Source organism: Schistocerca gregaria, chromosome 1, assembly GCF_023897955.1.
Source record: "Schistocerca gregaria isolate iqSchGreg1 chromosome 1, iqSchGreg1.2, whole genome shotgun sequence".
Lineage (NCBI taxonomy): Eukaryota > Metazoa > Arthropoda > Insecta > Orthoptera > Acrididae > Schistocerca > Schistocerca gregaria.
In genome coordinates this window covers 134,185,891-134,198,025 of record NC_064920.1, presented here as the reverse complement: position 1 = coordinate 134,198,025, position 12,135 = coordinate 134,185,891, and positions in this window count along the sequence as shown.

Here is a 12,135-nt window from a genome sequence, read left to right as displayed (position 1 = left end):
TAACATACCATTAGGTGTTTTACCTTACACGTAACATCGTTGCTGTATGTCATGTCGGCTTTGGAATTATTACTTTCTCCCAGGCCTATAGTGGAGATGTATATCGTATGTTGCTTGTTTTCCATATTTGCAACTCTTCTGACAGCTTGGATGACAGTGGGTCAGCGATGTTACATGTTTAAATAGCTACCATTATAAATAAGTAATGTGTGAAATTCAGTTGTTTATTATTATTTGTTCATATAGGTTTGTTTCTAATTATGTTTTTGCCAAAAGTTAGTTTTAGTTTTATTTGACATATTTATTTCACGATTTTAACATTTTCGTAAGAACTGTTGTCTATGATTTATGTTAATGTTCTGTCTCTGTCTTATTCCACAGATGTTATCGCTGTTACTATGGATATGGGTTGTTTAGAATCACTGATATTATTATTTTCCCCGTTTTCCCGATTTCTAATTTCTATATGTTTTTTTCGTTCAGTAAATTCGTCAGGTTGCACTGTATGCATGTGTATATATCTCTATTTCCTCCAGGATGTTCATCAACATTCCCTTTTGAGTAATATGGAGAATTTATAGTGCTTACATTATGGGTTTTACATAGCGTTTCATTGCCTGTAAATGCTGAAAAAAGTAAATGGGTTGTTTTCACACTCTCTGTTGTGCTCTTTATATCTAGTTTTGAAGGTTCTACCAGTTTGCCCTATGTAGAATTTGTGACAAGTGTTTCACGAAATTTTGGAAATGTCGGGATTGTTATGTATAGGAGTTTTCGAGCTGTATTTGTGAATTTTGTGTTTGAGGCTGTGTGTGTTTTGAAATGCAAATGCGATGTTGGTTTTGTTGAATATTTTGTTGATTTTATTCGAGATGTTTCATAGATAGGGCATTGTTAAGTATTTTGTTTCCTTCTTATTCGTTGTGTGTATCTTTAGTGTTATATCTGTCTGTATATTGTGCCTTTCAGGATGACTTTTATTGTCGTATAATTGTGTTCGAATTTTGGGTTCGCAATCGTTTTGCTGTGCTATGTATTCCAAGATTTTTATTTCCCTCTGAATTGCTTCGTATTCTAGTGGTAAATTTATTAATCTGTTCGTGCAACAAATAATCCTCTCATTACAAGTCATATTTTGAACTTCGGGTCTCAAAGGACAAAAGAACTAGATCGTTACACTGAACTGGATGCTATGACCACATGAATCACAATGAGCACAGACAGAACTACACGTGACCCCGCTGTAGATATACAAGGCAATGTGTCAAGAACGGAGTTTGATATCGTCCTGCCCTCAACTTTCAATACAATTTCGATATGTTAGCAGTGTATGACCGAAAATGAACCATAGGCAAAGTCTGTGCAATGCGTTTTTCTCTCAATGAACTCTAAAAATTTTGTGCAGTGTCTTATTGAATTTGATGCAACGTAGTAACTAAGACGAAAAACGAAAACAAATTCATTCCATAATCGAACGAGGATATCAGGTTGTAAGATGTTAATTTAATTTTCTCACCATACAGCTTTTTCAGATCATGTCATACGTATTTCGTAGCGGCCGTTACGACGCCTACAACGAACGAAAGTCCTTGGCCCACTGGCTGCGCAGCACACGCAAGACAGGGTAACCGCACCGCACCGCTTCCCATTGGGTAGCTCGAATGAAGGTACTGTCCCGTGGCGTGCCCCTGCACGTCAGATTGCTCACGTAGTACGAGATACACGTGCACTAATTCTGGCCGTGACCAAGGGTGAACCGAACGAGGTGGCGCAGTGGTTAGCACACTGCACTCGCATTCGGAAGGACGACGGTTCAATCCCGCGTCAGACCATTATGATTTAGGTTTCCCGTGATTTCCCTAAATAGCTTCAGGTAAATGCCGGGATGGTTCCTCTGATAGGGCACAACCGATTTCCTTCCCTAACCCGATGAGACCGATGACCTCGCTGTTTGGTTCCCTCCCCCAAATCAACCCAACCCAACAAAGGGTGAGACTTGGCTCAGGAGCTCCGAGACATGTACAAAAGAAGCATTGCAGTTGAATATTTACAGAACACATGCTCGTAATCCTTAGGTGATAATGTTAACTATATTCTGAAACACAAAAAAATGCTACATATGCATTGCCTGAGAATTACGGCTACGTTTACAATGAAATAACAGCTTTTAACGTACTAACTCCTATATTTCGTGCAATCTCGTAAACGACTTTATATCATATGCACAGTTCTTTGTAAGTTGTTATCATTATGAGAAATGGACAACAGACCTAATGTTTTTTTTCCAACTAGGTCTGATTATAGTCGAAATGAGCTGATGCTGCGAGGTTTGAATTATTAAGCGATATGCTCAAAGTTATAGGTGAGGTTTGTTAATTGGGCAGCAAAATAACACGACCACAGAAGAGAAGCATACGTAAGACGCAGACTAGCAACAGCGAAAAGCATTTATGGAACAGAGAAGTGTCGTATAGAATTTGAACCTCAGAAATGCTTTTTTGAACATATATTTCCGAAAAAAGAAACTCGCCGCGGTCATTGGAGACTGACCAGTAGCTCGACATCAGGAGAGACAGGAAATGTTGTCGGCCATCTCCTCTCAAGAGAACTAGCCTATAATTTGATTTCATGTTTAAGCTACTTAGGGAAATCGTACAAAACTTAAATCATTATGTTCAGAAAGGAAAGTTAAAGATCATCCTCCAGAACGAGAGTCTAGAACTTTACCAATACCACACGTATCTCGATTCATTTTTCGAGGGTATCCTCCTGCGTAAGCGAAATGTGTGTCATGAGCAGATCTGGAAAGGGAAGAATTGAAGCTCCTGAAAACTTGTGTTACAGATTAAGACAGAAGGTTAGATTGGTCAGTTGATTGAATAATAGGGAGGTATTGAATTAAATGGTTAGATCGAGTGACTAAAGTAGAGGCTCTGAATGGTATCGGGGATAAAAGAGCTTAATAGCATATCTTGAGTTAAAGACGCGATACACATCTTTGACATCAAGAAATAATTAATTCAGTAGCAGAGGTAAGTATTGGCAGTGGAGGAGGGGGGACATTTTTATAGAAAGAGAGAGTAAGGTCTTATTACAGTAAGTAGGTTCAAGTGGGTGTAGGTTCTAGTAGCTGCGCAGAGATGAAGAGACTTGAATAGAATAGGCTTGTGTAGATTGCTGCATCTCAAAATTGGTCACTAAACTAAAGAACACAATATTATTAATCGAAACCTTTCGGATATATGTAAACCTAGTTCAGATCTGGCAACCCCTTGCTGTTATTATTACTATTATTATTATTATTATGTGAAGTGCTATAATAATTATAACTAACATATTCCTTGTGGCATTGCTCATGTACATGCCCATAACATGTATTGCAATCTCCAAATCCCCGACAATAGGCCATCTCATCCTCTCACCCAACCTGTCCATCTCCTCGTACCCCCTCTCTGATCATTTCCCCTTCTTCCTGCTCTCTGTCAATATCCTTCTCATCACGTTCTCCTCTCTGATCCATCTCCTCCTCCACCTTCCAGCTCCCCTCCACCGTATCCTTGTCTTTCTCCTCCTACCCCCTCTCTAGGTCTCTCTCTTCCTCCCATCTCTCTATGTCAGTCTCCTTGTGCCCCCTCTCCTTGTCAGTCTCTCCTGTCCTCTCTTCCTGAACCTACCCCTCCCCACCTCAACCAATAAATTTTCTTCTTCCATCTATTCCCACTGACAACCTCCTCTCCCTCTCCCTAACTCCTCTTCCTCCTGCAACCTCTCTCTCTATCCCTCCCAACCACCCACAATCTCTATCCATTCACACTTAGCCACTCTATTGGTCCACTCCCTCCTGCACCCTGCCCTCCTGTCTGGTTCCTCCTGCACAACTCTCCCTGACTAAGATTTCCTCCCCATCCCTTTGGTCATTTATTTCCTCAGACATGCAGGCTGCGTACAGAACAGGTCGATAAGGCAAGCCGAAACCATTTTCACACAACACACTTGTCGTGCAAGGATGGAAACATATGTGTCTGTCTATATGGCTGCCCCTGTTGGGGCTAGGATTACATAAATGCTACAGTGCTGATACAGGTCAAAATTTCGTTTGCACTCACAGTTTGGTAAAAATCGATCCTACAGTTTGGGAGAAGATGCCAGACATACATAACACACATATGTAGCTGGATTTTCCCAATATCTTTGCATTTGACACATCTCCAATACACCTAATCCTCCCTCTCTCTGTGTCCATCTCTTCCACCCTCTGTCTGTCCAACTCATCCTACTGTCTGTCTACTCCCCTTCCACAATCTCTGTTGAGTTCCCAGCCACATAGGATGGGGTAACAGTTGTTATTGAATTTTTTCACACCAGATGATGGAGCCGCTTATTTGTAAACAATAAAAACTGTGGAGATGTGATTTATGCAACCGTCCTGTAGTTATTTACTTTTAAAACACACAATCTATCTGTCCCTTCGTCTCCTCCTCAATTTCACTTTGTCGATTTTCGCCAACCCATCTCTCTGACCAAATCTTTGCCCCCCCCCTTCCTTTTGACCATACTCTCCTCTTCCTCCCTCTTTCCATCTCTGACTCCCCCTCATATGTTTCTACCCTGCTCACTACTGTTCTACACCTGCCACATGTCATGCATCACCGGGCCTCCCATTTGTCCACCACTTCCTCTGTCCATACTGTATCAACACAATATGCCTGTCATGCAGAGTAGTCTTGACAGCAGGGGCTTTGAAAGCACATTTTCGCCTGTATCCCCACTCGTATTGGAGCTAGGATGTTATAAATCCTCCAGTACAAATACTCGTCAGGCCCACTGCTTCTGTGCCAAAGTAGGTTGAAATCGATTCAAGGGATCAGACGAAGATTTTGGACATACACACATACACTCATCTTCATATACACAACAGATATAATAGAATGTGTCCAACACATATATAGAAAACACTCCTCTCACCCTCTGCACCCACCTCTTCCTCCCTCTACCTGTCCATGTCATCCTCCCACATTTATCTGCCTATTCCTCTACTCCCCACTCTCTGTGTGTATTCATCTCCTCCTTCCCCTCTCTTTGTCCATTTCTTCCAACCTCTCTCGCTGACCAAATCTTCATCGACCTCCATCTGGCCAAATTCCCCTCCTCCTCTCTCTCCCGTCTCTGCTTCCCCCTTGCCCTCTTCCACCTGGCGACTACCCTCCTACATCTCGCACCTGTCTCATGCATATCCATCCCCCTTCGCTTCTCTCTGTTGATTGCACCTCCACATCGTCCTGTCCATCACCTCTTCCAGCTATTCCAAGGTGTTCCGAGCCATGCTCCTGGACCTGTGTCAAAGAATGTTGATTTGGCAGATCGATAGAGGTCCTAGACAAGATGCCTGTCGTGCAGGGCAGCTTATGTTCAAGGGTCTTCTGTGATACGAAATTGAAACCCAAGCCATAACTCCAGACGAAGGTCGAGTGTGTGTAGCTGGTTGCAGGCCCTCAGCTGACTACCTTCTAATCAATACAAGACTGTCACAGATACCGATGCAAAACAGCTTTCTTCATAATACACAACAGACCACCACCCTGTCATCTAATGAGCTCTCGCTTGACACCACTAAAGTCGCAGGTGGCGGTAATTTGGGTCAGTGGAATGTACGATACAAGTGTCTGGCTCAGAGCGTCCTTAAAGAAACCAATTTGTAACCGATCGTTGTGTCACAGTGTCGGCAACTGCTGTTCAGGTTGCTGCTGCAGATGTAGTACGATGTGCTAAAGCCATACAACAAACACATTGGTCTTCCCTCTCGGCAGTGACGCATGGCCGTCCAGAGCCCAGTTTTCTAGTGACCGTACATTCTCGTGACTACTACTGCCGTCAGTAGTGTACAATGGCTACATTCCTGCCAAGTCTCTCTGCAATACCGGTGAAGGAACATCCAGTTCTTGCAGACATAACCTTCTTCAAACACAATGATGTGTTGATAGTATCGTCTTTGCTGACTTAAAGGCACACTTGACTAACATCAACTCACCACTTCGAATCTCAAAAGGAACTGACGCTCACTATCGCTACAGTGTATACTTGAAGTAAACCTGATTTTCATCCTTATAGTGGCGTTACTGGCGCCATTATTATCCGACTGGCGCGGTATTTTTATGGACATCATCTTTCAGGTGTAAATAGACGCCTTTTGTTTTCTCGACAGTATAAGTTATTGGAACTGTAATGCAAATCAGTATTGTTCACAAAGCTTGGATTGGGCATAAGAAAAACCATGAAAGAGGTAGTATGCTCATTACGAATAAACGACACCAATGTCTAGCGTGGAAGTGAGCATAAAATTCACGTTATTGTAATGCAGACTGTGGTTTCCCCAAATTCCCAGAGATGAACATCGGGATATTTTTTTGTTTGCACCAGTGCCAAGCTCATCCACTGTGCTTGTCCCACTGAGTTAATTATCAACTCTATATTGGCCCCTACGAACCTTACAGCCCTACTCTTCCTTCCGTCTTTGACCTGCTTGTGCAGGATCATTGCGTACAGTTGCGTGTTTTGTACGTCCATATCGTAGGTTATATTTCTGAATGTATCACAAGCTGTAACATACCATTCTCTGCGCGCCTGTATGTGCTAGCCCTGTTCACTACTGGAGTCATCCCTGCCAGTTCCTGTTCACATGGGAAATAGGTTTCTGATCGGCCTGAAACCGATGGGCCGGTCTTTTCCTTGTCTTCCTAAGTTGTTGCTGGTCAGAACAGCCTAGGCGGCTTATAAGGGCGAGTATTTCCCCAGTAGTGCTGCTGTGTCCAACATTACTTGAGAGTGAGAGATAAAGGATATTCCAGTAAGAAAAGCTACAGACGCTCCTTACGTGCGAACAGGAAACGGCGGATGTAACTGAATACATTCTGCTCCTGTTTGTGATTGGCTGAAAGGCCTGAATATCAAATAATTTTTGATGCGTCCCCCAGCTCCGGAAATGAAAGAGTCAGCCGATAGCTCCTGAGGTGAGGTTTATGTTATAAACTGCTTCTACATCTACATCTACATCTACATCCATACTCCGCAAGCCACCTGACGGTGTGTGGCGGAGGGGACCCTGAGTATCTATATCGGTTCTCCCTTCTATTCCAGTCTCGTATTGTACGTGGAAAGAAGGATTGTCGGTATGCTTCTGTGTGGGCTCTAATCTCTCTGATTTTATCCTCATGGTCTCTTCGCGAGATATACGTAGGAGGGAGCAATATACTGCTTGACTCTTCGGTGAAGGTATGTTCTCGAAACTTCAACAAAAGCCCGTACCGAGCTACTGAGCGTCTCTCCTGCAGAGTCTTCCACTGGAGTTTATCTATCATCTCCGTAACGCTTTCGCAATTACTAAATGATCCTGTAACGAAGCGCGCTGCTCTCCGTTGGATCTTCTCTATCTCTTCTATCAACCCTACCTGGTGCGGATCCCACACTGCTGAGCAGTATTCAAGCATTGGGCGAACAAGCGTACTGTAACCTACTTCCTTTGTTGTCGGATTGCATTTCCTTAGGATTCTTCCAATGAATCTCAGTCTGGCATTTGCTTTACCGACGATCAACTTTATATGATCATTCCATTTTAAATCACTCCTAATGCGTACTCCCAGATAATTTATGGAATTAACTGCTTCCAGTTGCTGACCTGCTATTTTGTAGCTAAATGATAAGGGACCTATCTTTCTATGTATTCGCATCACATTACACTTCGCTACATTGAGATTCAATTGCCATTCCGTGCACCATGCGTCAATTCGCTGCAGATCCTCCTGCATTTCAGTACAATTTTCCATTGTTGCAACCTCTCGATACACCACAGCATCATCTGCAAAAAGCCTCAGTGAACTTCCGATGTCATCCACCAGGTCATTTATGTATATTGTGAATAGCAACGGTCCTATGACACTCCCCTGCGGCACACCTGAAATCACTCTTACTTCGGAAGACTTCTCTCCATTGAGAATGACGTGCTGCGTTCTGTTATCTAGGAACTCCTCAATCCAATCACACAATTGATCTGATAGTCCGTATGCTCTTACTTTGTTCATTAAACGACTATGGGGAACTGTGTCAAACGCCTTGCGGAAGTCAAGAAACACGGCATCTACCTGTGAACCCGTGTCTAAGGCCCTCTGAGTCTCGTGGACGAATAGAGCGAGCTGGGTTTCACACGATCGTCTTTTTCGAAACCCATGCTGATTCCTACAGAGTAGATTTCTAGTCTCCAGAAAAGACATTATACTCGAACATAATACGTGTTCCAAAATTCTACAACTGATCGACGTTAGAGATATAGGTCTATAGTTCTGCACATCTGTTCGACGTCCCTTCTTGAGAACGGGGATGACCTGTGCCCTTTTCCAATCCTTTGGAACGCTTCGCTCTTCTAGAGACCTACGGTACACCGCTGCAAGAAGGGGGGCAAGTTCCTTCGCGTACTCTGTGTAAAATCGAACTGGTATCCCATCAGGACCAGCGGCCTTTCCTCTTTTGAGCGATTTTAATTGTTTCTCTATCCCTCTGTCATCTACTTCGATATCTACCATTTTGTCAACTGTGCGACAATCTAGAGAAGGAAGCACAGTGCAGTCTTCCTCTGTGAAACAGCTTTGGAAGAAGACATTTAGTAATTCGGCCTTTAGTCTGTCATCCTCTGTTTCAGTACCATTTTGGTCACAGAGTGTCTGGACATTTTGTTTTGATCCACCTACCGCTTTGACATAGGACCAAAATTTCTTAGGATTTTCTGCCAAGTCAGTACATAGAACGTTACTTTCGAATTCATTGAAAGCCTCTCGCATAGCCCTCCTCACACTACATTTCGCTTCGCGTAATTTTTGTTTGTCTGCAAGGCTTTGGCTATGTTTATGTTTGCTGTGAAGTTCCCTTTGCTTCCGCAGCAGTTTTCTAACTCGGTTGTTGTACCACGGTGGCTCTTTTCCATCTCTTACGATCTTGCTTGGCACATACTCATCTAACGCATATTGTACCATGGTTTTGAACTTTGTCCACTGATCCTCAACACTATCTGCACTTGAGACAAAACTTTTGTGTTGAGCCGTCAGGTACTCTGTAATCTGCTTTTTGTCACTTTTGCTAAACAGAAAAATCTTCCTACCTTTTTTAATATTTCTATTTACGGCTGAAATCATCGACGCAGTAACCGCTTTATGATCGCTGATTCCCTGTTCTGCATTAACTGATTCAAATAGTTCGGGTCTGTTTGTCACCAGAAGGTCTAATATATTATCGCCACGAGTCGGTTTTCTGTTTAACTGCTCAAGGTAGTTTTCAGATAAAGCACTTAAAAATATTTCACTGGATTCTTTGTCCCTGCCACCCGTTATGAACGTTTGAGTCTCCCAGTCTATATCCGGCAAATTAAAATCTCCACCCAGAACTATAACATGGTGGGGAAATCTACTCGAAATATTTTCCAAATTATTCTTCAGGTGCTGAGCCACAACAGCTGCTGAGCCCGGGGGCCTATAGAGACATCCAATTACCATGTCTGAGCCTGCTTTAACCGTGACCTTCACCCAAATCATTTCACAATTCGAATCTCCGTCAATTTCCTTCGATACTATTGCACTTCTTATCGCTATAAACACGCCTCCCCCTTCACTGTCCAGCCTATCTCTGCGGTATACATTCCAATCAGAGTTTAGGATTTCATTACTGTTTACGTCTGGTTTCAGCCAACTTTCTGTTCCTAGTACTATATGGGCGTTGTGACCGTTTATTAATGAGAGCAGTTCTGGGACCTTTCTATAGACGCTTCTGCAGTTTACTATTAGCACATTAATATTGTTATTCCTTGTTGCATTTTGCCTACTCCTGCCTTGCCGCGTCTCAGAAGGCGTCTTGTCGGGCCTAGGGAGGGAATTCTCTAACCTAAAAAAAACCCATGTGCACTCCACACGCTTATGATTCTGAGTCAGCGATCCTTGGTGGAGTTTAATTTTTCTGCACAGAAGTTTACAAAGAGTGCTTTCCTATGAGCAGGCTTCGAAATCCTGTTAAGAGCTTTCCTGTTTCTCTTGATAGTCCACTGGACCTGACGGAATACCAATTCGATTCGACACAGAGTACGCGAAAGAACTTGCCCCCCTTCTAACAGCCGTGTACCGCAAGTCTCTAGAGGAGCGGAAAGTCCCAAATGATTGGAAAAGAGCACAGGTAGTCCCAGTCTTCAAGAACGGTCGTCGAGCAGATGCGCAAAACTGTAGACCTATATCTCTGACGTCGATCTGTTGTAGAATTTTAGAACATGTTTTTTGCTCGAGTATCATGTCGTTTTTGGAAACCCAGAATCAACTCTGTAGGAATCAACATGGATTCCGGAAATAGCGATTGTGTGATACCCAACACGCTTGATTTGTTCATGAGACCCAGAAAATATTAGATACAGGCTCCCAGGTAGATGCTAATTTCCTTGACTTCCGGAAGGCGTTCGATACGGTTCCGCACTGTCTCCTGATAAACAAAGTAAGAGCCTACGGAAAATCAGACCAGCTGTGTGGCTGGATTGAAGAGTTTTTGGCAAACAGAATACAGCATGTTGTTATCAATGGAGAGACGTCTACAGACGTTAAAGTAACCTCTGGCGTGCCACAGGGGAGTGTTATGGAGCCATTGCTCTTCAAAATATATATAAATGACTTAATAGATAGTGTCGGACGTTGCATACGGCTTTTCGCGGATGATGCTGTAGTATACAGAGAAGTTGCAGCATTAGAAAATTGTAGCGAAATTCAGGAAGATCTACAGCCGATAGGCACTTGGTCCAGGGAGTGGCAACTGACCCTTAACATAGACAAATGTAATGTATTGCGAATACATAGAAAGAAAGATCCTTTATTGTATGATTATATGATAGCGGAACAAACACTGGTAGTAGTTACTTTTGTAAAATATCTGGGAGTATGCGTGAGGAACGATCTGAAGTGGAATGATCATATAAAATTAATTGTTGGTAAGGCGGGTACTAGGTTGAGATTCATTGGGAGAGTCATTAGAAAATGTAGTCCATCAACAAAGGAGGAGGCTTACAAAACACTCGTTCGACCTATACTTGAGTATTGCTCATCAGTGTGGGATCCATACCAGATCGGGTTGACAGAGGAGATAGAGGGGATCCAAAGAAGAGCGGCGCGTTTCGTCACAGGGTTATTTGGTAACTGTGGTAGCGTTACGGAGATGTTTAGCAAACTCAAGCGGCAGAGGCTCTCTGCATCGCAATGTAGCTTGCTAGCCAGGTTTCGAGAGGGTGCGTTTCTGGATGAGGTATCGAATATTATGCTTCCCCCTACTTACACCTCCCGTGGAGATCACGAATGTAAAATTAGAGAGATTCGAGCGCTCACGGAGGCTTTCAGTCAGTCGTTCTTCCCGCGAACCATACGCGACCGGACCAGGAAAGTGAGGTAATGACAGTGGCACGTAAAGTGCCCTCCGCCACACACCGTTGGGTAGCTTGCGGAGTATAAATGTAGATAGTTATTACGAGTTAATGGAAGTGCACTGGTTAGGTGAAAAGAGAGACCTCAGGCCAGAGCGTGGAACCATTATCTTGTTGTATTTGATATTGGATTCCATATAACTTTCAAGGAGACGCGTTTTGTGCGACTCCTTCCCTATCGACTTTCAACTCTGGTCCTGTTTGCTGTTGCGGTCGTTACTGGAGAGAGTTGCTACTAGCTAGATGGAGCGAGTGTATGAACTGTTTGAGGTATATATATTCGAATCCTCGGGCCGGATCTCAGAAAATTTCTCAAAGTTATTACTTTTGAAAACATTGCTGAAGAGAGTAGCTATAAAACGGTCTAGATCACAAGTTATGTTTATTACAAGGTGACTAGATTCGATCATCACGTGATTCTCTTCAGATGTTCAAAACCAAACTGATGGTCGAAGGCTGTACACAGGGCACGAACTGCTGAATGACGACAGTCAACCGCTACCATTCGCTGGGTCCTGCTCAGTGTACGACCATTGTCCAACAATGTGGTTCTGAAGGTCTGAAGATTATCCTGTGATGATCAGAACTGGTCCACTTGTAATTAACGTGCGTTTTCTGGTCCATACTATTTTGTAGTTAATTTCAAA